Source organism: Monodelphis domestica, chromosome 2, assembly GCF_027887165.1.
Source record: "Monodelphis domestica isolate mMonDom1 chromosome 2, mMonDom1.pri, whole genome shotgun sequence".
Lineage (NCBI taxonomy): Eukaryota > Metazoa > Chordata > Mammalia > Didelphimorphia > Didelphidae > Monodelphis > Monodelphis domestica.
This window is the reverse complement of record NC_077228.1, coordinates 322,124,232-322,151,478: the sequence shown is the minus strand read 5'-3', so window position 1 is coordinate 322,151,478 and position 27,247 is coordinate 322,124,232. Positions and strand designations below refer to the sequence as shown.

The window sequence follows — 27,247 nt, the reverse complement described above, 5'->3', positions numbered from 1 at the left end:
GTGCCAGTCTAGATTTCAAAAGATAAGTCAGAACTTGAGGTGTAGAGTTGAGAATCACTTACAAGAAGTTAAAATCATGAGAATAAATGAAATTTCTGAGGGGAAAAAAAGAAGAGTTTTAAGCAATGGAAGATTCTTGGAGAATACCCAAATAAGTGATCCAAAGATTAGGAACCAAAACAAAGAAAAGTTAGAGAGACAAAAGGAAAACCAGGAAAATGTACTATCTCTGAGGTTGAGGGAATACAAATCAAAGGAGATAGTCAACAGTGCCAAATGCTTCATGAAGGACAAAGAGACTTGGTACAGGGCTAAGTCATTGGGTTTGATTTTGGTTTGTCAGATACCTTTTAGAGCACCATTTCAAAAGAGTAAGGAATGAGGTTGCAGGATTACCAGGAGAGAGTAGTTAAGGAGAGAGTTAAAACATTAGGTGTAGGCAACTTATTCAAGAAATTTATCAATGAAAGGAATCATATGACATTTGGGTTAGGTGAGTCAAAGGAAGAGTATTTTTGTTTGTTTTTTATGACCAATAATACATGGGTATATTTGCAAGAAAATGGAAAAAGAATCAAGCTTGAGGAAAGATTGCTGCTGAGTAGAGTGACTCCTAGAGAAGAGTGGAAAGAATGGGATAAAAGGTAATGCAGTTTGGACGGGAATATCTCTTTTGTGATTAGAGGCGAGAAGGTAAGAGAAGATGATGATACTGAGAAGATTTGAAATAAGAAGGAGTGATGCTTCAGGAGTTCATGTTGTCTTGTATCAATTTTCTTAGTGGCTTTGGATATGTTATCTTCTTTGTGTGTGTGTGTGTGTGTGTGTGTGTGTGTGTGTGTGTGTGTGTGTATAGAAAAAGTCTAGATGAAGTTAGTGGTAAGAGGAGAGGGCAAAAAATGGACATTTGGTGTGGGAATATAATAATAAGATAAATTTATATAGCACTTTAGGGTTTGCAAATTTCTTTGTAGACATCAGTCTCATTTGATCCTCCCATCAACTTAGTAAGGTAACTGCCGCTACATACATGCAAAAAACTAAGACTAAGAGTGATTACATGATTTGCTGAGGCTCTTGCAGGTACCCAGTGTTTAAAACAGGATTCTGGCTTCTTCCTGACTCTAAATCAAGCTCTCTCGACCTATGCCACCTAGCTGCATTTTTTGATAGTGAGAGAATGATCACTGAGCACTGCTGAGGACTAATCTAGATTTGTAATGGCTAGTTCCGCTGATTCACGAAGCACTTAGGGAAAAAGCTTTGTCTTTATTCAGACCTCATGTAAAAGCAAGTCTTTTTTCCAAAATATAAGAATTTTTGAAAATTGGTTCCCAAAGACACAACATATAAAGTCTATGGATTGCCAGCCTGTTTCATATTTAAAACGCTCTCCAGATTCATTTATAATTTGTTTATTTTCCTTTCAGTTCAAGCATGTGATTTTATCAGAGTAAGGAACTTCTGCTTTGGAAATTCACTTTGCTGATAGAAATTAGCAAGTAATAGATACTTTACAATCTTTTTTTTTTTTGAGATTGGGTCTCTATCTTATTATTATATCTGTGCTAATGGATGTGCAGCAGTCACTCATAGACCTGATTCCAAAGCTGATTGGAACAGAAACTTTAACCTGTTCCAAGTACTTTAGTCTTAGAGAATTTCTTAGGGACATTGAAGGGTTAAATGGATTCTTCTGTTCACACTACTAATATGTGTCAAATTTGAACTTTGGTCTTCCTGATTCAAGGCCGGCTCTCTAGACACTGTACTGTATAACCTCTCTAGTCTATTATTAGGCAAATGTAATAGAAATGTCAACTCTTATCATACTCCTAGGAATATTTTAGTGATGTTCATATTTTAATATTATTTTGGATCTTGGGATTTGTGAGTCTGAGAAACAATTTCCTGCACTCTGTTTAATGCCAAGTTTTGAAATTTCACATGGCTCCATTGCAGATACTTGTGAAAGTTTTAGGCCTCTTGCCAATTATCTTCTAACTGAAAAGTAACAGTAATTTTTGTTTTGGCAACTCTAACTCACCCCTTTCCCTCTGTGGATAAAATTATAAACAGCCAACATTATGCTTTTATGAATTATATTGTGACAGAAAAGGAAATGCATCCAGGAATTAAAATGTTTATATAATATAAGAAATACAACAGATTTAATACTTTTGAGAGATGAGACTTGTCTTCATTGTAGGTTTAGTATTAAATTTGGGGTGTAAGATCCTGAATGGTGATGTAACCAAGATCTATTACAAAACATCTGGCAGAGCAGGCAGAGTGTCATTGATTTGTTTGTGGAACTGGTCCTATAAAGCAGTCGACAGATTGAAGAGGACTAAAGCAGTGTATTTGCCAGTGTTCTTGCCATTATGCTTGTTTACAATCATTTTAAAACATCCATGCAGATTAGCACAGTCCTGTGAGGATAGGATATCGAAAAAGTCTGAAGACCTTAAAATTAAAAAAAAAAATAGTAAAACAGCAGTTAAAGACAAAGAAAAATTCAGCAAATAACAAAATATTATATCAGAATTTTATGGTAGCAAGTATCTACAAAGTGGATACCCATTATTTGGGAGTTTGGGAGTTGGATAAAAAAACAATATATAAGGGTCATGAAATATTACTGCGTTCTAGTGAAGAACAAATAAAACCAATTCAGAAAAATGCAGGAAAATTTGTTCAAACAGATGCAGTGAACAGAAACTATAGAGCAATATATAATATAATAAAGCAAATGAAAAATAAGAAAAGGCAATTGGATTGAAAGTAGGTCTAATGATCAATATTTGGTCCCATGGGAAAGATAAAACATGCCTCCATCTTTTCTGTAGAGAAGTAGGGAAGTTTGAATGAGAAACATCACATTCAATCAGACAAAATCTCTATGTTGGTTTTGTTGAGATGTTCTTTGTTGTGAACTAAGATTCTATTCAGAGAGGGACAAAAGAAATGACTGTGGTGTGAAATACAAAAAAATGTAAAAAAAGCTATAGTTCTTAGAACATTAATATAGAATATTTCTTGGACTTACCTACTTCCCAATCTTACTCTTACTATGCATAGTAAGCACTAAATTAATGATTGTTGAATGGTACAGGAAAGTTATGTAGTACCACACTTCATTATAGAACCATGTAGTATCTGATAGATTTTTTTTAATTTTTCTCTTTTATTACTATTGAACTTGATAAACATTAACAAACATGAGCATTTCTATATTCAAAGAACAGAAAAAAGAGGACCACATATGAGATTGTAAATCTTGATTACATATAGCTTTAGAAACATATATTTCAAATATAACATGGTAGTTCCAACTATGCTTTGCTTATCTGGGTACCATTCTGCATTTTCCTTTGCTCTGTTTTTGTACTTTTAAGTGATTCATCAATGTTATTTTCCTTCTTTTTATATGTTTATCATTAATCCTGCTTCTTTATTAAATCCTTCTATTCGATAAGAAACTAATACATTTGTTTATTAAGTTTACAACATGAACTGATATTAATAAGACTAAAGAATGAGACATTCAATGAAACATGTAATGAGAATGACTTAGAAAAACAAGTCACAGAGAGTCAGACAACTGAAACAATTGAATGACAAGGACAACAACCTCACCTGCCTGTACAATACAGGTTGGGAGAGAGATCCTATATGTGCTACTTTCACATGTACTCATCAGGCTCAGGTTCCTTTCCTTTGTCCAGGGGAAGTCAAGTCCTAGAAGATGAAGCTTATTCAGCAAAACTCATATTCATGACTCTTAATAAATCTGGAGATTTATTTCCCTCCTCACAAAGAATAGTTTTTTCCTCAGGACCTCTATTTTATTCTCCTCCTAGTAATAAAGCTTTCTATTATAATGCTATGAACTGTGTGTGCTTTCAAGTAGGGAGTAAGTTCTAATATACTGGGGAATAGCATACCGATAATTTCCCTGGTTTCCTGAGCAAGGGCTATAAGCCAATGGGAATTGGCTCGAAGTACACCCAGGGCTTTCCTATCATTAAAGTCTTTGGTATGTCACATTTGGGGGATTTATCTTTAGGTGTCCACTAAAACTTTGATATACTTTCTGCTTTTATAGTCACTGAGCATGAACAGCATCCCTTACAAGTAGCAGTGTGTGAGTCTACTGCTCTGCTTTGTGGTTTGAAAGAAGTCTCTGACCCTTATGTCCAACTTTGGAGAGGAACTTTGCTTTTTGGTATTTGTTTCCTTACTTGCCCACAGTTTTGTTGAATCTCTCCAGACCTTTTTCAGATTTGGGCTTTCTCTAGTTATTAGCCTTCCAGGTTCTCAGTTTTTGTTTTCTGAGTCACCAATGATTCTTCTTTCCTCCAAGACTTCTCAAATACCACCTTACTCTTCAATTTATCTTATTTACATGTTCTTTCTTCCTTTGAAGAATGTTGCTCCACATACCTGCAACTTAACATTTAGTTCAATTCAGTTCAATTAGAATTTGTTAGATATCTCCTCTATTTAAGGTCCTATGCTAGGTGCCTAAGATACAAAAACAAAAATAAAAAAGTTTCTGCCTTCAAGAAGCTTCCAACTGTAGACAGGTAGCTCTGCTTAACAGAATCTTTTACAAAATGTTTAGGATACAGAGAGGAGGAGAAAGCTAGGTGGCTCATTAGATTGAGTCAGGAGGACTGGAGTTCAAATACAGCCTTAGACATTACCTAGCAGTGTGTCCTTAAGCCAGTCACTCACTTAACCCCAAAGGTCTAGCCCTTACCACTCTTTTGGCTTGAAACTGATACCTGTATCAATTCTAAAACAGAAGTTAGGCATTTTTAAAAGTTTTTTTTTAATTTAATTAACAAGAAAAAGATTTTTACTTATTTCATCACAGTCAGTGAGAGAAAGGATGTGGGAGAGGAAAAAAACATGGACTAGAAGGGTAGAAACAAAGAAGGGAGCAAATAGAAAAGGGTCTCAGAAAGAGGGATCAAAGTGGAGATGAACAGAAAGATCTTTAATACAGAGAAGTAAAAGATTTTTCATTGAGAGAGCAGAACAGGGGTAAAGAAGCTACTTAATGGAATAATTCATTTTGCTCATGCTGATGAAACTTCAGTTATTTTCAGTGGGAAAATACTGGAAAAAATAATGATTAATATGCTATCTTGATAAAATGGACTATTAAAATAAGATGGGGCTTAATTTTTTAGAAAAAAATGTCATGGGAATTAGAGTAAGGGCCTTAATGCACTATCTAATCTATTCACTTCTTTTTTACATAAGAAGAAAATAAGACACAGAGAAGGTAAATTATTTACCCAAGATCACACGGCTAATAAATAGCAGTGCCAGGATTCCAGCCTAGGACTTTTGACTCCAAATTCAGCACTCTTTGTAATTGTTCATGCTTTTCAGCCATATTCAACTCTTTGTGATTCAGATTGGAATTTTCTTAGCAAAGCTACTTGAGGTGTTTGACATTTCCTTCTCCAGCTCATTTGACTTACCCAGAGTTACACAGCAAGTAAGTGTCTGAGGTAAGATTTGGTATTCTACTATATTACTCAGCTCAGTGATGGTGAACTTTTTAGAGACCGAGTGCCCAAACTGTGACCTTCAGGTGCATGTGAACTGCCTCCTTACCCCAGATAGGAGAGGGAGAAAGTACTCCCATTCGGCTGTTGGGTAGAGGAGTGGGTGATGTGATAAATGTCCTCAGGCATGGTAGAGGGGGCGAAATCATCCCCCTCTGGCACATATGCCATAGGTTCACCAACATGGACCTAGCTACTTGCTTACAACTATACTATTTTACTTTCTCCCTGTGCCTCAGTTTCCTCATCAGCAAAGGGGTTGAATTAGATGGTCTATAAGGTCCCTCTCAGTTTTAAATATGTTATCCTATTATTTTCCTATGTTCCTAATATTACAAGCCACTAAATATAGAAGCTGAACTATATCTTCCAAGTATTATTCATACTCTAACCAAGCTTATTCAATTATGCATAGTATATATAGTATTTATTATTTGCTGGTAATAAGCTAAAATGATAGTCTTTCCAATCTCTCTCCTGTGGCAAATCTAGACTTGATTAGACTGTGGCTAGCACATTGCATCTGGAGCTAGGAAGACCTATATTCAAACCTAGCCTCAGATTCTTACTAGCTGTGTGACTGTGGTCAAGTCCTTTAACTTCTGTACACCTCAGGCTCCTCAATTATGAAATTGAGCTATTAATAGTACCTACAACATAAGGTTGGTGTGAGGATCAAATGAGCTAATATTTGTAAAGTACTTAGCATAGAGCAGGCTAAGCTCAATAAATGCTTGCTTCCTTCTCCAATGGATACAACATTCTCAAAGCTCTATCTTAATACTGGGGATATCATAATATTTATAGGATGCCTTAAAGTCTTAAAATTTGCTGAAGTTTGTAAATTGATCATCTCTTTTCCTGAGAAAGAAATTCCTGATACTAGTAATGACCACCGAATTCCATTTTTATTACTACCTAATAAGTTTCGAACAGTTTTTCAATCATCTGAGATAGTCCTTTTGGAATGATATAATACATTGTGAAACCACTCTTCTCTGTCATTCTATTAATGGACACTTTTAAGCAAATGTATCATTGACAACTGATTTATATGATGGCTTCTCTAAGCTACTGCAACATCTCCAAGTACCTTCTGAATCAATACTTCAATAAATCATTGAATATGTGATCAATATGGGTATAAGGGTCTAGAATAAGAGGGTAATGTGGAAAGGATTTTAGAGGTTACCTGGTTCAACACCCTCCTATTTTTCAGATGAGAAAACTCAGACTTAGAGACACGAAAAACCCTTTCCAGTACCCTAGAGATTGTAAATACAAGAACCAGGTTGAAACCCAGGTCCTCTGTCTCCAAAACCAAGGTTCTTTCCATTGCACTAAATGGTCCTCTGAAGAAAAAAAAAATCAAAATTATCAAAATCTTTTCATCCTATGGGATTTTTGTTCGTATTCTCCCAGCAATTCTGATTGGGGGACTACATAAAATTCCAGGGGCTTTCCACTAGGAATTTGACATTATTTGGATGCCAAAAAAGAACCTTAAATTTCTAGCTGTTTTTCTTTGTTCTCACTACATAACTAGCCCTTCTCCTTTTCCTGAGTACACATCTACTGGATGAGATAATTAACACAGAATCACAAATTGGTGCATTGGATGGGACCTCTGCTTCTAACTAGTTCAACCCATATGAAAAAGGGATTCCCACTTTAACATGACTGGGAAATGGTTATTAAGCTACTGCTTGAAGCCTTTCAAGAAGTAAGTATCCACACTACTCTGGTCACTCGTCCCTATATTTTAAGTTGTGATCCAGAAGTAAAAATTTCAATCTCACAAACCACCATCTTATCTTACTGTTCACTTTCAAATTCAGATTTCTCTTCTTAATCTCTTACATTCAATCACCAACTGAGGAAAACACAACCTGTGTTGATACTCAGTTAATATTCAGCTTCTTGACCAAAACTGCAAAATCATAGGTGATGTGTTCTAGGTCCTTTCTGGCAATGTTTTTTGTACATGCATGATGTGGATTGTCATTATATTTTTGTGCATCTTGGGAGGTTCTCCCTTTTGTGTCTCTCCAATCATGCATTAATGCCTTTTATATCATCAAAAAATAAATTCTACTCAATATCATTTTAATTTTATATTTTAATTCTTTGAAAATTGATAATCTATGCATGTCCTGGGAAGGCAGGAGACTTCTCCTTTATTGTTATCAAGTTGACAAATAGCTGTCTCAGTATAGTCCAAGTAAGGCAATCACCATCTCCATCTCTTAACTTCTTCCTATTACCATTACAAGATGACCTCTTGCCTAATTCCTTATGTGCCTCTACCATATCATTTTTCTGCAGATAAACAATTTCTTCCTCCTCAGAGAACCTGGCTCTCCCTTCTTCAGGAAGAGCCTCAAGACTATTTTTAAGCTATAATTGTACAGGTGTCCTTTTCCTTCCCTTTCTCCTCTAAGCAAAACTCTTCCACTTCCACTATCCTCACAAAGGTCAATTTTCCCCTCCTCCACCTCACACTCCTAGCTTCTGATTCCTTTATAGTAACTGCTAACATTTATAGAGTGCTTATTTTGTGCCAGGAACTGTGCTAAGTACTTGACAATTATTATCTCATTCAATCCTTACAACAAGCCCAGAAGAGAAGGGTGCTATTATTTTTATCATTTCATAGATAAGGAAACTGAGGCACGCAGAGGCTAAGTGATTAGCCTAAAGTTCCACAGCTAGGAGGTGTCTGAACCCACATTTGAATTCAGGTCTTCCTGACTCCAAATGCAGCATGCTATCCACTGCACAACCTACGTAGTACCCTTTTAGAAACACTTCATTGTTCCTAATAACCTGAAGCCTGGAGAGGCGTTCTTCAAGTTTCTCAATCTTCTCCTTTAGGAGACAAATAACCCTATTCCTGGAACCCAGATGGCAATCACTTAACTGTGTCAGAAATGTAAACTACTCACAATGCTTTCCCTTATTTCTCATCATCATTGCAATTCTTCACTCCAAGTGACTTATCACACTTGGTTCATGTAAGTCTTCATTGGTAATATATGGCATCGGATCTATACTCACTCTGCACCTTGCTATTGTCCTTTTGTCATCCACAAATTGGATTCTTGACTTGGGATATTCCATGTTTCTAATCATACATTAATGCCTTTTATATCATCAAAAATAAATTCTACTCAGTATTTTTGTTATGATTTTATTATAGTTTAATTCTCTGAAAATTGATAACCCATGCATGGTGCATATAATAGTAAGCAATCAAAATATTTAAATAACCAGAACATATCATTCTCTGATTCTGTCAGAATACAGAGACTTTGAATCATGATCTCTAGTGGAAGATTTTAATGCTGCATAAACACTTCTTTGAGATTATCTTAAAAAACTATGTTTTGTGTAATGTAGACACTAATATAGGGTGGCTTGGTAATGCAATGGATAGGGAATGGAGGTTGGAATCAGAAAACTCATCTTCATCAGTTCAAATCTGACCTCAGATATAATAAGTAACATAATAGTTATAACATCATATGTTATTGTTATTATATTACATATAATATATAATAGTTATAATAAATAGTTGTGTGGCCTTGGCCAAGTCACTTAACCCCAAAAGAAGAAAATGGCAAACCACTCCAGCATATTTGCTAGGAAAACTCCAAAATGGGGTCATAAAGAGTTGGACATGACTGAAACAACTGAACAACAAAAACAGGCTGATTACCCATAATATATGCAGCAACTCTGCCTTAATGAAAAGGCCACTGGATTTGGAGTTGGGAGACCTGTGAGGTGAAAGTCCTACATTTTTCGCTCAGTAGCGTATGACTATGGACAAATTATCTTTTTTTTTCTTTTTTCTCTGAGCCCCAGTTTCTTCTTCTGTAAGAAGGGATAATTTTTTCTCTATTTACCTCATAAGCTTGTAAATATTATGTATCAGAAAGAAGGATAAATGTGTGATTTGGGATAACCTGGGTCTTAATTTTGCATCTAACACTGCTGGGTTTGTGTGTGTGTGTGTGTGTGTGTGTGTGTGTGTGTGTGTGTGTGTGTGTGTGCTATATATGTAACATTCAGGAGTGAGTGGAGTTTCAAATAGCCTAGTTTACAAAACAATAAGTATTTTAAGTCATTTTGCTCTCCTTAAGCTCAGGTTCCTTATCTGTAAAATGCGGAGTCTGGACTAAATGAATGATTTCTCAGGTCTTTTTTCTGCTCATCAACTCATTTAAAGTGTTTTATAAATGATGTATTGTAGCAAACATATATACACACATATACATATATACACACATACATAAAAGCACACATATGTGTGTATAGATCCTGCTCCAAGTCAATCTCTTAATCCCAAGTTCTCCCTCTATCAATTTTATGTATAATGTCTTGTTGTTTCTCCTTTGTTCTCAGAGGACCAATGTCATCACAGGGTGAATTAGTTTTAAGTGAGGCAGAGTTGTGCAAAGTCCTCAGCCTCACTCTCTCTTCCAAAGTTTTTAAAAGAATAGTGATAAGACAGAAGCCATGACAAAAGCCAACACAGTTTTATCAGTGTGTGGTCTCTTGGAATGCTACAGCTTCCTGGAGCCATAGGTGAGAGTTGGGTAAAAGATGACCACCAAAGGTACATGAAATCAATCCTGAAAATGGCTGAGCATGCCCTCACACCAAAGGTGCTAGTCCTCCATGAACATTCTATATACCTCATAAAACATCTTACACCAAGTATGCTAAATATTGAGCTGTGAGTGGAAAGGAGTAGGGAATTCTAGGTTGAACATTTGAAAGCATGCCTATTGCTTCCTCTTTGAACTCCAGAGCTATGTTTCCCAGATCTGCAAACATGGAACCTGGATGGCCAGTTTAGACTACAGTGATCCAGGAGAAATTAACTGATGCAGCTAAACTGACAGGAAGCTTATTTGCAACAGAAAGCCAGCTTAATAATTTATAGTGAGAAAAACCACTGCCAAACAAACTAATAGATGCTCAATGCATTCCCAGTAGAGCAACCTACTTGGAAAACCAAATTAAGAACAGAAAGCCACTTTCTGAACATAAGGGGAAAGAACAATGAATAATGCCTATGCTGCCAGATATCTTTTAGGAAAGTAGGTGTTCCTAATGTGTTCCTCCTTCCCTTCCTTTCCACTACCTCACCTTTTTTCTTCCTCTCTTCCCCCATCACATTTCTCTTCTCCTAACCTCCCTTCTATTCCTATCCTTTCCCCTCCCTTCCCCACTCCCCATCTCTCTCTCTCTCTCTCTCTCTCTCTCTCTCTCTCTCTCTCTCTCTCTCTCTCTCTCTCTCCTTTTATCCCCAACTTTCTCCTCTCCTTGTCTTTTCTCTCCTCTCTTCTCCACTATATCCTCAAATATACTCTCTCTCAGTGTGAATTTTCATTGACTCCTTTCCAATAATTGTTAAACCTACTCTCACCTGTGCCTCCAAGAAGCTGTAGCATGTCCAGCAGCTTCACCCTAGTAAAATGGTCTTGACAAACAAGCTAAACTAGGTTGAGGGTGACTTTTGTCTTGCCATTGGATTTAGCTTGTGCAACTTTGCCTCAATTAAATCCAAGTATTGAACAAATCAAGACATCACTCTGTAGGAGGTAAGGGGTAGAGTAAATTTCATGGATGAGCTTTAAGAGGAAAAGAGGAGAATTTGGATACAAGTCCTAAAGGAAAAGATTCTGGAAGGAAGAAGAGAATCTTGGGATTTGACTATTTTTAAGTATCACTCTCTCTCTGGATCTGGCTTTGACTGATCTGAAAGAAGGATCTTTGCTCTGGCATTTTGTTCCCTTGGAATTCCTAATCTTGTGGAAAGGTTAGTGATTCCTGCATTTGAGAATTTGCCTTGGAGTGGACTGCTTTTTCCCAGAAGTACATAGACCATCTGCCTGAGATACATCTGTCAGAAATCCACTTGGTGATGGAAAACCCCAGGGTTTGGTCATCTGGGACTCTGGGTATACCTAGGAACAACCCCAGGCTTTAGGTAAGGGCTCAGATATATCTGTGAGTCCTTCCTCTTTATCGTTTTTTTAATAATCCATACTAATTAGTGTAGTAGGATAGTCAGATGGCTGGGTTTTCTGGGTCTTAGTTAGAGATAAGGAGTTTAGAGTAGTTTGAGTGAATTCTCAAGAAGAAGAAATAATTCCTGTGAGCTGAAAGAGGTTGAGTGGAGAGTAGATCTATAGTTTTAGGAACTTACCTATCATTTCCCCTTTACTCTTATTATAAAGAATAAACTTTGTTTCTAGAGTCCAAGGGGTTTGTGCTTTACTGGCCCTAAGAGGTCCCTAGATAGATGGTTATCATCTCCCATCCATCTAGGAAGGATTTTTATTTCAACTCCATGATGTGCCACCTAATCCATATGCAACTTGTTCAGTTATTTCAGTTGTGTCTGACTCTTTAAAATCCTGTTTGGGGTTTTCATGGCAAAGCTACTTGAATGGTTTGCTATTTCCTTCTTCAGTTCATTTTACACATGAGAAAACTGAAGCAAATAGGGTTAAATGACTTGTCCAAGGTCACACAGCTAGTATTTGAGGCCAAATTTGAACTTATGAATATGAATCTTCCTGACTCCAAGTCTGGCACTCTATCCACTATGCTACCTAGTTGCCTATATGGATCTTATAGATACCTTATTATAGACATGTTCGTTTCTCTCTCTCTCTCTCTCTCTCTCTCTCTCTCTCTCTCTCTCTCTCTCTCTCTCTCTCTGTCTCTCTCTGTCTGTCTCTCTCTCTCTCTCTCTCCTCTCCCCTTTCTCCTCTCCCTCCCAAGTTACATTTCTAACTGTTTCCTGGACATTTCAATTAAAATGAGTTCACTGTCTCTCAAACTGTACTGATCTAAACCTGAACTCATTTTCACTTTAAAAATCTCACAGTATATTTATAAAGTATTCTCTAGTTTACTAAGTACAAATCAGTTCTTCTAGGATTCCTGGTTTCTTTTCATTCTTTTGATCACCTTGGTTCAAAACCATAGCCATCTTTAATTCTTTCTTTTTCTTATCTGCATATCCAATTAGAATAATTAATCTAGAGTTGGCAGGAACCTCAAAGACTAAATAATCCAACCCTTTCATTTAACAGATAAGCCAACTTGAGCTCAGAAAAGAGAAAGTTTAAGTGATGAGAACTTTTCTTGATAATTGACAAAGGTTGAATTTGAACCCATCTTCCAAATCCAGATCGACCACTCTAACTATGGCACAATACTTACCACCTTACCTCTTAGATACCATTACTTCATTCACTCAATTCTTAGGATTTGAGTATTTAACTTGATGACTTTGTGGCTTCAAGTATTCATATGATTTTATTAGTAAACCTCATTTTCACTTTTGTGTTGACAACTATCTGCATTCATGGCTATGAAGAGTAAAGAAAAAAATGGGAGGTCCAAGGTGTGTACCTGCTGCTGGGCTCCCACGTATCCTTTCAGGTGAGGTCCAGATTGGCGAAGCAGTACTGATTAAAGAGACCACCAGAAGAGAGCTATGCAGGCCTGTGCCAAGCTGCCCTGTAAGGGAGTTCCAAGCTCAGCTGGGAGCCAGTCACTCACTCCAGGGCAAAGGCTTTTCACTGGGGAGTCGTTCAACCACAGAGCCAAAGAGAAGATTAGAGATTGCAGGTGTTATCCCTTTTCCTTTTTATCTCAGGCCACCCCTTCCTCTCCCTATTCAGTCAAGCACTGCCTCTCTTATTCCCTCCATTTAATGAGTTAGTTCATGGTTACTCTATTAGGAAAATTGAATTGCTTTTATTCAGTCGTATCTTACTCCTCATAATGCCATTTGTGGTTTTCTTGGCAAAGATACTGCAGTGGTTTTCTTTCTCCAGCTCATTTTACAGATGAGAAAACAGAGGCAAATAGGGTTAAATGACTTGCCCACAGTCATGTAGGGAGTGTCTAAAACTAAATTTATACTAGGGTCTTTCAGTCCTGGCCAAGGAAAAGTGCATATTATCAACTTGATACATTGTTATAAAGAATTGTATGCAGAAAAATATTTTTTCATTAGTCTCCAGCAAAAGATTACAAATTTTGATGGTCAAAGGAATCTAACCCCCACTTCCCATAACATAGGTTCAGTGTATCAATATTCACATTTTTTACTTTCATGCCAATATTTAGGAAAGTAAGTTCTAGTCTGGCTGTACCACCTACCTGGACAAAGGTCATGTCTTCTAGTTTCGCTACTTTGTCAATCTTCTTCACCAGAATAAATAATGTACTTTAAGGCCAAATTATTCTCCCCTAAAATACTTTGTCTCGGTTACTTCCCTATTTGGAAGTCTCCCAAAGCTGCATGATGGAAGTTAAGAATGTTTCCTCCAAATTCTGCTCCCCTTTTAGGACCCATGATTGAAATCCTGAGATTATCTTTTGCAAGGGACCAGCCCCTTACGACCCCTGAGAGGGGAGGGGGAGAGAGAGAGGGAAAGGGGAAGAGACAAGTAAGGAACGGACAGCTCTCACATGGTATGCAAAGAGGAGTCGTTTATTGAGGGGAAAGATTAAGATGGAGCTTGGCCAGAGGCCAAGCTCCTGCAAGCACAGCCATCGCCTAGCCTGAAAGAGGAGAGAGGGGAAGAAGGGGCGAGGCAGAGCCCGCTGGGCCATAAATACCATTTGCTACGTAGTACATAGAGATGACCCTCATTGGTCAATGACAAGGCATAGGTGTGGTTTCTCTTAACCAGGGGAGAACAAAGAAACTTGTTTTCCCGCCTAAGCTGGGAGAAGCTGGGGTCAAGGGTCAGGGGCCTTCCCAGCCATGAGCACTACTGAGCATGCCCAAGACTGACTGTTCCCCTTGCCCCTGGGCTGCTACATCTCCCCCTTTTTGTTTTACACACAAATGAATAGTGTGATATCAAAATGTAGCAACATTACAGCATTAACAAATACAAACACTCTGGTGCATAATCATATTCTGATACAGAGATGAAAAACCCATCCTGATTGTATAACTTAGATATCCCAATCAAGAATGAACATCAGCATAAACTGATTCAGTGATCAATCTTAAAAAATTCCCAAACTGATCTTTCTATCTGTCTGCATTTCAGGATCTATGCAACAGTCTTAGTAGATATAAAAATGTTAAGAAAATAATTTCCACGCTACTGATCCTGGTCTAATGAGGTAGAACTCTATGATTCACATGACAGGTGCAATAACCAAACATGCCACCATTCACAGTCTGGACTATCAGAAGTTGTCAGCCTTTTCAACAGTTAGCAAAATACTATCCCTGGAGATGAAGGATAAGTCCTTCTTTTCTCTCGTCCTGATACTGCATCTTGGGGATCTTTCCGTGCTCACTGCCAGATGCCTGCCACATAGGAAACTGGTTGGTAGCTCGATGCCAGGACATCCAGCGACTGAGGGTGTCAGTACGCCATGTCTCTGCATTTCCCAACCTCAAACATCCATTTCACATGGAAAATGTAACCGTGGCTGAGGCTGTCTGGTCCATAATGAAAGATTCATTATGATTCCCCTTACATTCAATCAGACATCACTCTCCAGTATGGTCATCTGAAAATTAACAATTGCTGTCATGTTCTCATGTTCACCGACTGTTAGGTGACTGTAATTCTAGAAATCTTTGCACCTTCACAATTTGGATCAGCGCATTAACAGTACTTTCCTTGTACTTAAAAATTCTGGCCTTAATAGTGTAAAAGAAAAAAATCAAGGTTGATCAATCAAGGGTGACTTTAAAAAGTGTCCTCTAAAAATATAAATACTGATCTCTATAAGATTCCTCTCCCTTTTCTTTTTGTTTGTGTGTTGGGAGAGATCCCTTCAAAGAAAAACATCCTCTCTAAACATTTCTGGAGGATCATGTTATCACATGTCAAATGATCTTAGAAAATCGATCCTGGGAACCTGATCCCAAAATTAATACAAGATTCTCTTGGCTCTTGGCTCACAGTCTATGTGGTATCTTTGAAACTGAGCCAATGTAAAATATCAGAACTTACATTCCCAATGATTTCTAATTCCTGATCTAAATAGATCAAAATTCGCCTTGTATAGGAACATAATTTAGCACCATTACAGGCTGTGCAAAAACATCAATACATCAATCACAGTACAATTTTTAACAAATACCAATATTCCCATCCATTCTACATTCTCAATTGTAACTCAAATAACCATGATGGTGATAATGAAGTAATATTTCAAGTTCTGACTGCATATTCCTAATGTCTTCCTTATTTTAAATCTCTGCTTGTATAAATAAACCCATCAATATGGTAACCAAGCCTATACCATTACCAATACTTGCAAGATTCATTCCACCAAACCAATGTTTGGGTAAATAGAAGCTTAAGTTGTTTCCCCTGTAGAAACAATTTCTACAGTTTCTTGTACCTACAGCATTTGACATAGCTTTTTCATTCCTAGTTATCAGTGTATAATATTCAATGTGCTTTTTCTACAAGCTTATCTGTGCCTATTGTGTCATGTTTTTAATCCATACTCCAAAACAGTAAAACTTAGATTATACTTTGCCCTTGCTCCATGTTTTTGTGCAATAATAATTTTTTCCACCTAGGAGAGACAATGACTGCGCGTCCACAGAAATTGTCAAACCTAGAGCCCTCAGTTTTTCATGAGGTCTTACTTCCATATACCAGAACGTCTTCCAGTATATGAAAGGGAAGCCAATAGATCCCGAATCCAGCGGCCGTCTGAATTCTGGGACTGTTGGAGGAGAGCAAGACATTTTTCCTATCAAAATATTACCCACAAAAACAGGGTATCAGGAGTAATGGTTAACAATGGTATTAACACTCAACTACTGCTATGGTAGTCAGCCCTTAATGTAATGTCAGGAACATAATCTTTGCCTGGATGTCAATGATCTCTTACAATAACTCAAGTTCCTGATTGAAGATTTCCTAGTGTTTTTTCCCTGATCTCTCATCCTTTCTTGAGAGTAACATCAGTGTCATCTGTCCATTAAACCTGTCTGTGCATCATTTTCTGCTTAGCACCTCATTTTTGATGTCAGAGGTATCAGATCTATCCTATGGATGAGAGTTTTCTATCTCCTACTCTTTGGAGAGTCCTACCAAGGTCTATACCCTTGTTGATAACAGCATTTCTTACAATACAAGTGGTGGATTTACAATGCATTTCTTTTGACAGTATCATATACAAAATTCAAGGTATACATTAGCAGCTAGACAATTTGTAGCTAATTCATCTCAATCCCATAGCAAAGTCTTTGGAATGTGGGATGTATCTGGTGTCTTGTACAGACACAAGTGTGGTTTTGTCCTTCTGAGTTAGCATACTTGATGTTGCTCTGGGTACCCCATCTCAATGGATGTCAGCATGACAAGTGTCTGTCAGTGGCCTAATAGCCAATGTCTCTAATAGTGTAATGTCATTGTTCTAGAGTGATATTAGTCGCCAAAGAAGTGCCCTTCCAGCGAGTCTGGATTGTGGCTGGCATGTAGGTAGCTGATGCCATCACCTTCCGTCTGCTTCTCTTCCTGGTCTGTATCAGCTGGCATGAAGCATGACGTGGGAGACCAGATGTTTTCATTATCTGTGAACATATAAACAAGACCTCGACCCAACATTATCATCCCCTTGGGTCCCTTACAGTCTTAATATCTTGATGATTTTTAACCCAATACAGGTATCTCACACAATGTGATCTTTATCATTAAATTCAATATTGATTGTTACAAAGCTTTAACTTATTCTTTCTGGGGTATAGAAGAGATAGATGATTAGTGATATCATATCCACCTCTTTTCCTTATGAAAGTGGAACAGTCATAGCTAAACAAAATTGACTTCTAGATAAGTCTGATTCTAATAAAACATGTTGTTTGCAAATATAATGTACCCTTTAAGATCATAATCATCATTACATTTTGGATAGTAATACCCTTTTTGTGCTGCAAGTGGACAGCATTCCTTATACTGTCATAACATTCCCAATTATACCCTTTTGATATTTGATCAAATTTGGCTAACATGGAACAATTCCAATAATATCATTTCAAGTTACACATTGTACCAGTACCATTCAAAATTTTCAGGCATGTAATAGTTAGATCTTTTACCAAATACCCAGATATTCCTAGAACAGAATATCTGTTAGTGACTCAATGATACTCTTCTGCATGTACATTGTTTCTCATACAATTGCATGTGTGTGTGTATAGTGTGTTAAACCTGCCTATAGGGCAGTCTTTACAGTCCATGTGCTGCTTTTCTGGTGTCCTGTGCCAGACACCTCTGCCTTCTGTCCTTCTTCCGGGCAGATTTTCTTGTCATCAGATGGTCTTAATCATCTTCCATGGACTCCATGTATCTGAGAAAGTAAACAGAAAACCTCGACCCCAAATGAAAGCCTCATTGGGTCTTAGAAAGTTAGAAAGTGACAGAACATATATACCTTCAGTTTTTGAACCTTGGGGCTCATGAATTCTTCTGAGCTCTATTTACCATAGCTTGCATGTGAGCCATGAGCTATGTAATTTAGCCTTTGCATTGCTGTTAAAAGCCCTGCCATTCCAAGCTGTTTGGAATAGACAGTAGTGCACAGATATTTATAAAATCTGCAATCACTTTGCTCACTTCTTCATTTGAGCTTGAACCCATAAACCAGGAGAGTAAGTATCTCCCATCACTTTTCACAGTTCAACCTTTGAGCCAGGAGCAAACTGAAATGCACCTTTTGCTCCAAAATATACAGTGGATATTCCTCAGGGGTGAAATTAATCTACAACAGTTTGCATTGATAAGCCATATCACCTGCTTGTTCAGGATATAGATGTACAATAGATTTTGCAAAGCAGCATGTATAGATGCTTAAATATATGCTTTTTCAAATCCATAAACATACAAATATCATTCTATAAATCACTTGTGAATTGACCCATGTGTGCTGGGATCTTAAGTCTCTGTCTGCTTGCACACAATTTTTGCTTTTTGAAAAATTTCCACCTTGTGCAGTTATTAAAATTATAGCATTGTCTTATGCTGTAAAAATATGCACAGAATTATCAAACAATTGCACAGAAGTTGTTATTTCTGAACTACTGCCCTTAGCTTCATAACTGAAAAGATCTTAATACTGTGAATAAAATCATTACTTCCATCTGCTAATTCTGCAAATCTTCACTGCAGAAATAAATCAAATTATGCCAGTAACCTTTGAATTTGCATTATTATCATAGGTCTCTTTTCAATATCATGATCAGCCTCAATATCTGCAATTTTAATACATGATAGTATTGCCTCTTTCAAATCCTTAATAAATCATTGTACTGAGTAACAGAGTTCCTGATAACTTTAATAATTAACCACTGGTAAACAGATTAAATCCTTCTAACCATGCTTTTACCCTGCTGAGCATGTGTCTTAATTTTCCATAGTAAAAGCTATTCTAGTTATAAATCATTTGCTTTCTGGATACAGGTATGTTAATATGCCCAGTAAAAAAGTTTCTGAACTGCATACAGGCTGTTTGAATAAGCTCTGCTCAAGATTCATCCTGTTGCTTTATGTCCTGCTTAGAAAAGTGTTAATAATTCCTCCATAGTTAAAATTAGAAAGCTTTAGAAATTCCTTTAAATCATATTCCAATTCATGCTTATTATATCTTAATATTAAATTTTTCTTCTAGCCAATTACAGCCTTAGTGATACAACTTGCAACCTCAGTTGCTCTGATGCTTTCTTCCACGTGGCTCAAGCCACGTGGCCGATAGAGAAAAAAATTCAAGCTGCTTCAGATTTAAACCCAAACCTTAAAAATTTTTTGTTTGCACTTTAATCACCTTGTGATTCATACCAAATTTTCTCTACAGATAAAACATTTCTAGTCCTGATATTCTGTGGCATATAACAAAAGTCAGAGAAAGATATTTGATTCTCCTTTTTTAACTTCCTTTATCAAAAAATATAAGCAGACATTCCTTTATAATGTTGCCTACAGCCAACCTAAATTAAAATTCAAATTCCCAAATCTTACTTTACTGTATTTGCAATCGCCCAGGTAAAGCCTGCCTTTACCTGGCTGGATCTCAAACAAAAGAATTCCTAGGAGCTTTTCAAATGCTAAATGAGTTCGGAGGCTTGCTTGTAAAAAAAATCTTCTGCTTTTGGTTACAGGATGGCAATATCTTTTTACAACTTAGGCTGTTCCGAATTTAACCTAATTCAGGATTATTGCCTTGATTCCTTAATTTTGCTGAGACCTACGGTTTTATTAAAAAAAATTTTTGTTTTTTATCCGTTTTTTCCAAGTAATTCTGATCTTTTAAATGCCCTGCTTTGAGTCTAAGCAAGCACTTCCTGATAAGCCTTTCAAATGCATCTGAGTCTGACCTCTCCTGAAAAGGCACAGGGAGTTTCTTGTAAAGATTAGCTTGCTCCTTGCTTCTGGTCTGCTTGCGTTTCCTGCTTTTGCATATGAATAGCAGCTTGGCTCTAGGAGCCTTTTGTCTCAGGAGCTCGTAAATTTGACTTTGCTTTCCTGATGAAATTTTAACTCCTGCTTTTTCTTTTCCCAGTTGCTCCTTTTGAAATTCACTATGCTCTAGCAACTGTTTGTTTCAGAGTGAGATTTTTCGAGTTCTCAATCGCCCCTAGTGAGGGTTTCCCTGGGTCAAATTTTCTTTTTCCTTCCCCTCCCCCTCAGACCGCTCCTCAGGTGTTTCTTTAACCTCTGGAGATCCAGGTCCGAGAGAGGAGGCCTCCGACTAGCAGACCCAGGTGGGGGAGGGAAACTGCACTTCGTATATATAAGGGGACTGTTATTCCGTTGCCATCAAAACACACATACATTCGATCATTCACACAATGGGGTTTGAGAGGGGGATATGAATGGGACGACCTACCCTTCCTCAAGATCTGTATTCGATCTCTACCCGTTACTATAGTCTCGATTTCCTCAGGATCCTGTTCGATCCCTACCCGTTAATCTCGATTTCGGCGCCGAATTTTTCCTCAGTCGTCCGGTGGTCGCTCGGGCCCCACGTTGGAGCGCCAGATGCAAGGGACCAGCCCCTTACGACCCCTGAGAGGGGAGGGGGAGAGAGAGAGGGAAAGGGGAAGAGACAAGTAAGGAACGGACAGCTCTCACATGGTATGCAAAGAGGAGTCGTTTATTGAGGGGAAAGATTAAGATGGAGCTTGGCCAGAGGCCAAGCTCCTGCAAGCACAGCCATCGCCTAGCCTGAAAGAGGAGAGAGGGGAAGAAGGGGCGAGGCAGAGCCCGCTGGGCCATAAATACCATTTGCTACGTAGTACATAGAGATGACCCTCATTGGTCAATGACAAGGCATAGGTGTGGTTTCTCTTAACCAGGGGAGAACAAAGAAACTTGTTTTCCCGCCTAAGCTGGGAGAAGCTGGGGTCAAGGGTCAGGGGCCTTCCCAGCCATGAGCACTACTGAGCATGCCCAAGACTGACTGTTCCCCTTGCCCCTGGGCTGCTACAATCTTTGACTGTCTTCTCTTCTACATGTCTCATGTCCAGTCAGATACCAAGTCCTCTTAGTTCCAACAATCCAACATATTTCACCCTTATATCTCCCTCTCTCATCCTGTGACTACATGAGAGACAGCATAGGAAATAATGCTGAATTTGGAACCAGAGGGTTAAATAATTCAATTCAGCTAATATTTTTAAGGTGCCTGCTACATGAAAAGTACTATTCTATGAGTTGGAATTTAGGTTTGAATCCTTTCCTGTTGTTTACAAGCTTTATAATCTCTGCAAAAGCATTGCACTTTTCTAAGCTTTAGGTTCGTTAGGGAATTGAAATAGATCATCTTGCAGGTCCTTTCCTTTTCCAAATCCAACAAGCTTATAAAACATCCTAGCTCAGTCCTTCATTACTACCACTTGGAAAATCAAAATAACCCTTTATGAGATATTTCTCCAACATCTCTTGTATTCACACTCCACATTGCTGCTAAAATAATATTTCTTATATCAGGTCATGTCATTTTTCTGCTTAAAATTTTTCAGTACCACCTTATTGCTTGCTAAATGAAGCTCCAAATCCTTAATAGGGCATTAAATACTACCCTTAGTCTACATTACCTTTCCTTTCAATTATCTTCTGTCTACTTTCCATCTATCTAGCATCCAAAATATATCAAAAGGCTAGAATTAAGAGCAGAATCAACTAAAATTTCATGAAGACAAGTGTATTTGAATTTTTTAAATAGTTATCCAAGTTTAAAATGGGAGACATGACTGTTGGAGGACAGTTCAAATAGGATAAAAATACCCTATGGATTTTAGCAATCTGAGAGTTCAGTAATATCAAGTGAATGTGCTAAGCGTCATAGTGAGACCATATCCAAACTCTTGTGAAGAGCTCTGGGTGTCACATTGACAAGTTGGAAACTAGAAAAAAGAAGACAATTAGGATGAGTAGGAGAATAGATAATATGCCACAGAAAGAGTAGTTGAAATAACTAAGGATGTTTATCCTAATAAAAAGAAAGACTTAAGAAGGGCATAATAGCAATTTTTCATTTATTTGAAGGGTCATCATGTAGTAGGTTTTATACATACTGCTTTTCCCTTAGGGCAAGAAGGAGGAATTAAAGGTAGATTTCCATGGAAGACAGAACTAGAACTAAAAGACTGAAGCTAAATTTTTATTTTAGTTCCAGAGAAACTAATTTTCCTAAAGATAACGTTGCTATAATAATGAACACAAAGTCTATAGAGAAGCATGAGAAGACTTATGTGAACTGATAAAAAGCTTTAAAATGAGGATAAGAAATGAAATATACAGAATGACTACAATAATGTTAATAGAAAAATAACAAGCAAAAAGATGAAAATTAAAAGCTCTAATCAAAATGATTCCACTTGGCTCCAAAGAGGAACAGAATAACTACAAATTGTTCCTTTGCAGAGGCAGGAGATTATTCATGTGAAACATTGCATATACTTTCAGACAGAGTTAACACATTGCTTCGTTTTGATAAATTGCTTTTTCCTCTCTTTTTTATTCTTGGTTACAAGGGGCAGCTCTCTGGGGAGGAAGAAGGGAAGATGATTATATTTTAAAATGAAGATGATGTAAAAGCATAGGATAATTATGCTTGCATATGTATATTCTGAGAAGGGATCCATAAACTTCATCGGATTGCCCAAGGCCTCTGTGACACACACAAAAAGATAAAGAACAGCTGGATTAGAGAATCTAACTCTAGGGCCCCTTCATGTTCCAAGTTCTTTAGTTCTCTCATTATAAGATATTAGGGATGGAGATCCAAAAGGGTGCTGTACATGACATGATATTTAAGGCATTTACAATCATGATGGATGAGATATTATGAGTTAAAGTACCTCCAAATTAGTCAGTGTATCAATCTTGGAGGTGAGAGGAAAAAAGAAAGCTGTGTATGACACAGAAGATCACGGTGTGCTGAGTGAGGCAAATAGGCAATTGGTTATGTTTTGCTTTTATCAATGTAGCAGACCTGTGATTTCATGAATATAAGGAGCCCCAGATAAAGGGTGACCTGTTACATTTAGTTTTGAAAATATGCCTGGGCTTCTGGGAGGCTGAGGGACTTGGCTCAGGTTGGATGGTTAATATCTATCAGAAGCCCAATTTGAACCTAGAGCTTCCTAAACCTGAAGATAACTCCCTTACTACTATTCATACTCTTCATTCTTCTTCTCCATCTTCCTACCAATTGTTTTAAGTGGTGTCTTTTGTTTCTGTATCATCTAAATTTCTTCTTGTATCTCTCCCTATGTCACCACCCAGAAGGGTATCTCATTCTACAAATTATGTTTAAATAAAGTGGGGATGGGGGGGAGAAGGTTCTATTTGAGCCTTTGGGGTTCTGTTGTATGTTTTCTCTTGGTGCTCTTAATTGGAAAAGAATAACAAAACTTAATTCAATTTGCCTCTAGTTTTTCTGGCACCAAAGGGTGTATGGTTTGAGAGGGGAAGGGCTACAGGGAGCATTTAAAGTACTTCTCATTCTGCTATACTAATTCTTTTATGATCAATAGATTTAGGGGATCAGGTGTTTTCTGTCATTAAAAAAAGAAAAGCATATTGGAGCGAGAATGCCCTGTTAGGGTCTAAAAATGTGGGCTCTTGTTTTTAGGATGCTTCATTATTTAGAACAAAATTGATCAATGGACTGTGATACTCTTAAAGGCATATACAGTGGAGTTTCAATATGCAGTACTTTAGATTTGTTATTGATAAAGGTATGTGGTGGGAGAAGATTTAATAGCTTTCTCAAAGTGGAATATTTCTAACAGAGATTAATCCTAATCTTTCACCTCCCTCTAATGCTATCTTTTTTTAACCATTACCTTCTGTTTTAGAACTCTAACCCAAACCCTAAATACGTTTCTAATCCTAATCCTAATTACATTTCTAACCCTAACCCTAACCCTAAATACGTTTGAAAATTAGCAAGGGCTAAACAATTGGCGATAAGTGATTTACCCAGGGTCACACAGGTAGGAAGTGTTTGAGGACAGATTTGAACCCAGATTCTCCTGACTCCAGACCTAGTGTTCTATTGACTGTGCTACCTAGCTGTCTCCTCCCGATGCTATCTTCATGGTATGTGAAGTTTAAGGAGTCACCAAATAACAAGATGCACTCTGTTTAGTCTCTATGAAACTGGGGAAACCTTCAATTCAGTTCAATTTATTGAAAGAGAGAAATGTGTAGCAATGCCTCAAGTCATTAACCTAAGACAAATGCCCAAAGATTTACAGAAAAAAAAACTCTTATTTATAATAAAATACAACCCTCAGTTCAAATGACACATTCAAGTCTTCCTGAAGGGTGTATCCTTCAAATGAACATTTTTAGGAAATGGTCAAGGGTCAGAGTCAGAGTCTTTAATCTGCATACAAAGCCAGAACAGTTTATGATACATTTTGGTGCCCAGGGCTGATTGCTACCTTGTCAGAGGCAGCTTTCTGGAGCTTCTAGTGCACCTGGTCTCTTTGAATGCAAATTGCACAGACTAGGTGAAAAAGAGATGAAGGGAGTAAGAATGCAAATTAAAGCAGCCAAAAGTAACTTGTGAAAAAAAAACTGGTGAAGGGAGTAATAGAACAGGGAAGAGGCTATTAGCCTAGCCCAGTGAGGATGAACCTTTTAGAGATGGAGTGCTGGGCCCTATCCCCACCCAACCCCCTAGACCTAGTTCCCACCCCTCCTTACCCCACACTGGGGATGGAGAGAGCCCTCCCACTGAGCTGCTGGCTAGAAGGCAGGTGAAGTGAGGCATGCATGTCCTCAGACATGTGTGAAGAGGGGAAGGGGAGTGACCTGTGTTCTCTGCTCCCCTCCAGCTCTGATACCTATGAGCCATCCACCTTACCTGCTGTGTTCTCCCATTGTACTGCTGGGTAAAGTGGAAGGGATGTGAAAAAATGTCAGAAGTTGTGGAGAGGGGCAGGGAAGCGTCTCTGCCCAAGTCCCTCTGCATTTCTGGTAAGGAACTTGGGAAGGGGGTAGGGAAGGGGCAGTCACATACCCACAGAAAGAGCTCTGTGTGGCATCTTTGGCACCTGTGCCATAGGTTAACCATTACTGCACTAGCCTCTGGTTCATAAAACATTCCTAAATCACTAGAGTTTTGAACGTTTTTAAAGTACAAACTCAAAAGGCACATCCTAAAACACTTCCTATAGTAAAAATACAGGTTATTTCTGATACTAAAGACATAAATTATTTCTGTCTCACTCAAGACTAAAGGAGATTAAGAGACCATTGTGTTCTGAATGGGGTGGGGCAATCTTATCTTGCAAGGGATGCTGTCTTGGAGGGACCAACTTTACTAGCTTCCACTGCAGTCTTAGGCTTATTCATTTTGGAGATATTAATATTGCTATTGCCTTAAGAATAACACATTAATTTATCACTCCATACAAAGAAATCATAGGCTTAGAGCTAGAAGATACCTTCCATCTAGTCCAATGTCTTCATTTTACAGATGAGGAAACTGAGGCTCAGAGGCTTAGCTGTGTAACCCAAGATTACACAGCTAATATGTGTAGCAGGCAATTTTTGAACCTAGATCTTTCTGTCTTCAATTAGGGCACACTTAAAATAAATCTCCCCTTTCAGTTTTGTATTCACTATCACAAATGCTCGAATAAAAAATGAGAGATAATGCAAATGTCAGAGAAAATGGGACCATGGGACAGAGGAAGATGTTGGTGCCTCTGGGTCTTCCAGCATGAGCTTAATCTTATTGGCAGCCATCTTACTCTATCATCCTGCTGTGAGAGAGTTTTTCAGTGGGAAAGGAGAAAATTGAAAGCTAATGCCAAGAATCTGCTGAACTGGCCCCTTGGATCTGCTCAAGTTGTAGCATTTGAATGAGCACATCACCTTCTAAATTGAAACTTTTTTCCCCTAATGAGACTTTGAGGCTGCCTAATAAACATTTCCTGTTCACCTTGGCTCAACTCGGATTTTGAAGAAACTAAGCAGGCCAAGGCAAAGAGACAGAAATTCAGAGTTTTCTTTTGCACTCTGCAAATCAGATACAGCCCAGGTGGGCCAGAGTCTGGGAAGCTGGCTAATAAATCTGGCAGCCTTATTACTCAGGTCATACTCAATCATGTCTGAGAGGCAAATAACTCAATGAAGAACAAAAATTCTATGATCTTGGGGACAGCTAGGTGGCTCAATGAATAGAAAGTCAAGTCTAGAAATGGGAGGTACTGGATTCAAATTTGACCTCAAAGACTTCCTAGCTGTGTGACCCGGGACAAGTCATTTAACCTCCATTGCCTAGCCTTTACTGTTCTTCTGCCTTGGAACCAATATGTAGTATTGATTCTAAAATGGAAGGCAAGTATTTTTTTTAATTCTATGATCTCTTAAAGAAGGCATCAGATCAGTTGTTATTGTTGTTGTTTTAATTAGAGGGAACCTAAGAATCAGGTAACAGAATGTGAAAGTTCAACCTAGGAAAAATTGAAAGTTAGCTATTCTGAGAAAATGTCTCTTCTAAAAGTTAACTTCAGGAATTAACAGTTTTCTTTTGAACTGACTGGACCACATGTGTATTTCTCCATGGTAGTGTGACATTAATGAAATGTCACCCTGTAGGGGGATATATTAATTTCATAAATAGCATAGAACTAATCTCTTCCATCATCATACTGCTTTACTGTTTATAAGATATTTTCATGTTTGTTATCTCATGAGAGACTCTCACACACAGCTAAACTAGCAAAAGAGAAGGGTCCGAATTCAAATTTAGATCTCCTCATTCCAAGTACAGAAATACCTTCATTACTTCACTTCCTAATTAGATTCTCAGAACCAGGCTGTTCTTGTTCAGCAATTTTCATTTGTGTCTGACTGTCCATGACTCCATTTGGTGGTTTTCTTGGCAGATACAGAAGTGTTTGCCATTTCCTACATCAGATCACTTAATAGATGAGGAAATGGAAGTAAACAGGGTTGTGACTTGCCCAGTGTAACACACAGCTAGTGTCTAAGGCCAGATATGAACTCAGAATGACGAGTCTACCTGATTCCAAGCCCAGTGTTCTATCTGCTCACACACATACAGAGCTAGTGAGTTTCTGAAATCAGATTTGAACTACGTCTTCTTGACTTCAG

At 37.8% G+C, this 27,247-nt stretch overlaps 2 long non-coding RNA genes across 2 annotated transcripts in view; one reads left to right on the top strand and one right to left on the bottom strand.

Moving 5' to 3' along the window:
• Positions 1-27,247, top strand: part of LOC103094538 (uncharacterized) — a 117,834-nt gene that overhangs the window by 49,683 nt on the left and 40,904 nt on the right. The window lies entirely within an intron of this gene.
• The window catches only part of LOC103094732 (uncharacterized), an 85,357-nt gene continuing 59,041 nt past the window's right edge, over positions 932-27,247 (bottom strand). Inside the window, exons 3-5 of the long non-coding RNA XR_008916591.1 lie at positions 4,245-4,452; positions 3,640-3,741; positions 932-2,466 (exon numbers count right to left, since the gene is read on the bottom strand). This is a non-coding gene — a long non-coding RNA (uncharacterized LOC103094732). The remainder of the gene's footprint in view (positions 2,467-3,639; positions 3,742-4,244; positions 4,453-27,247) is intronic.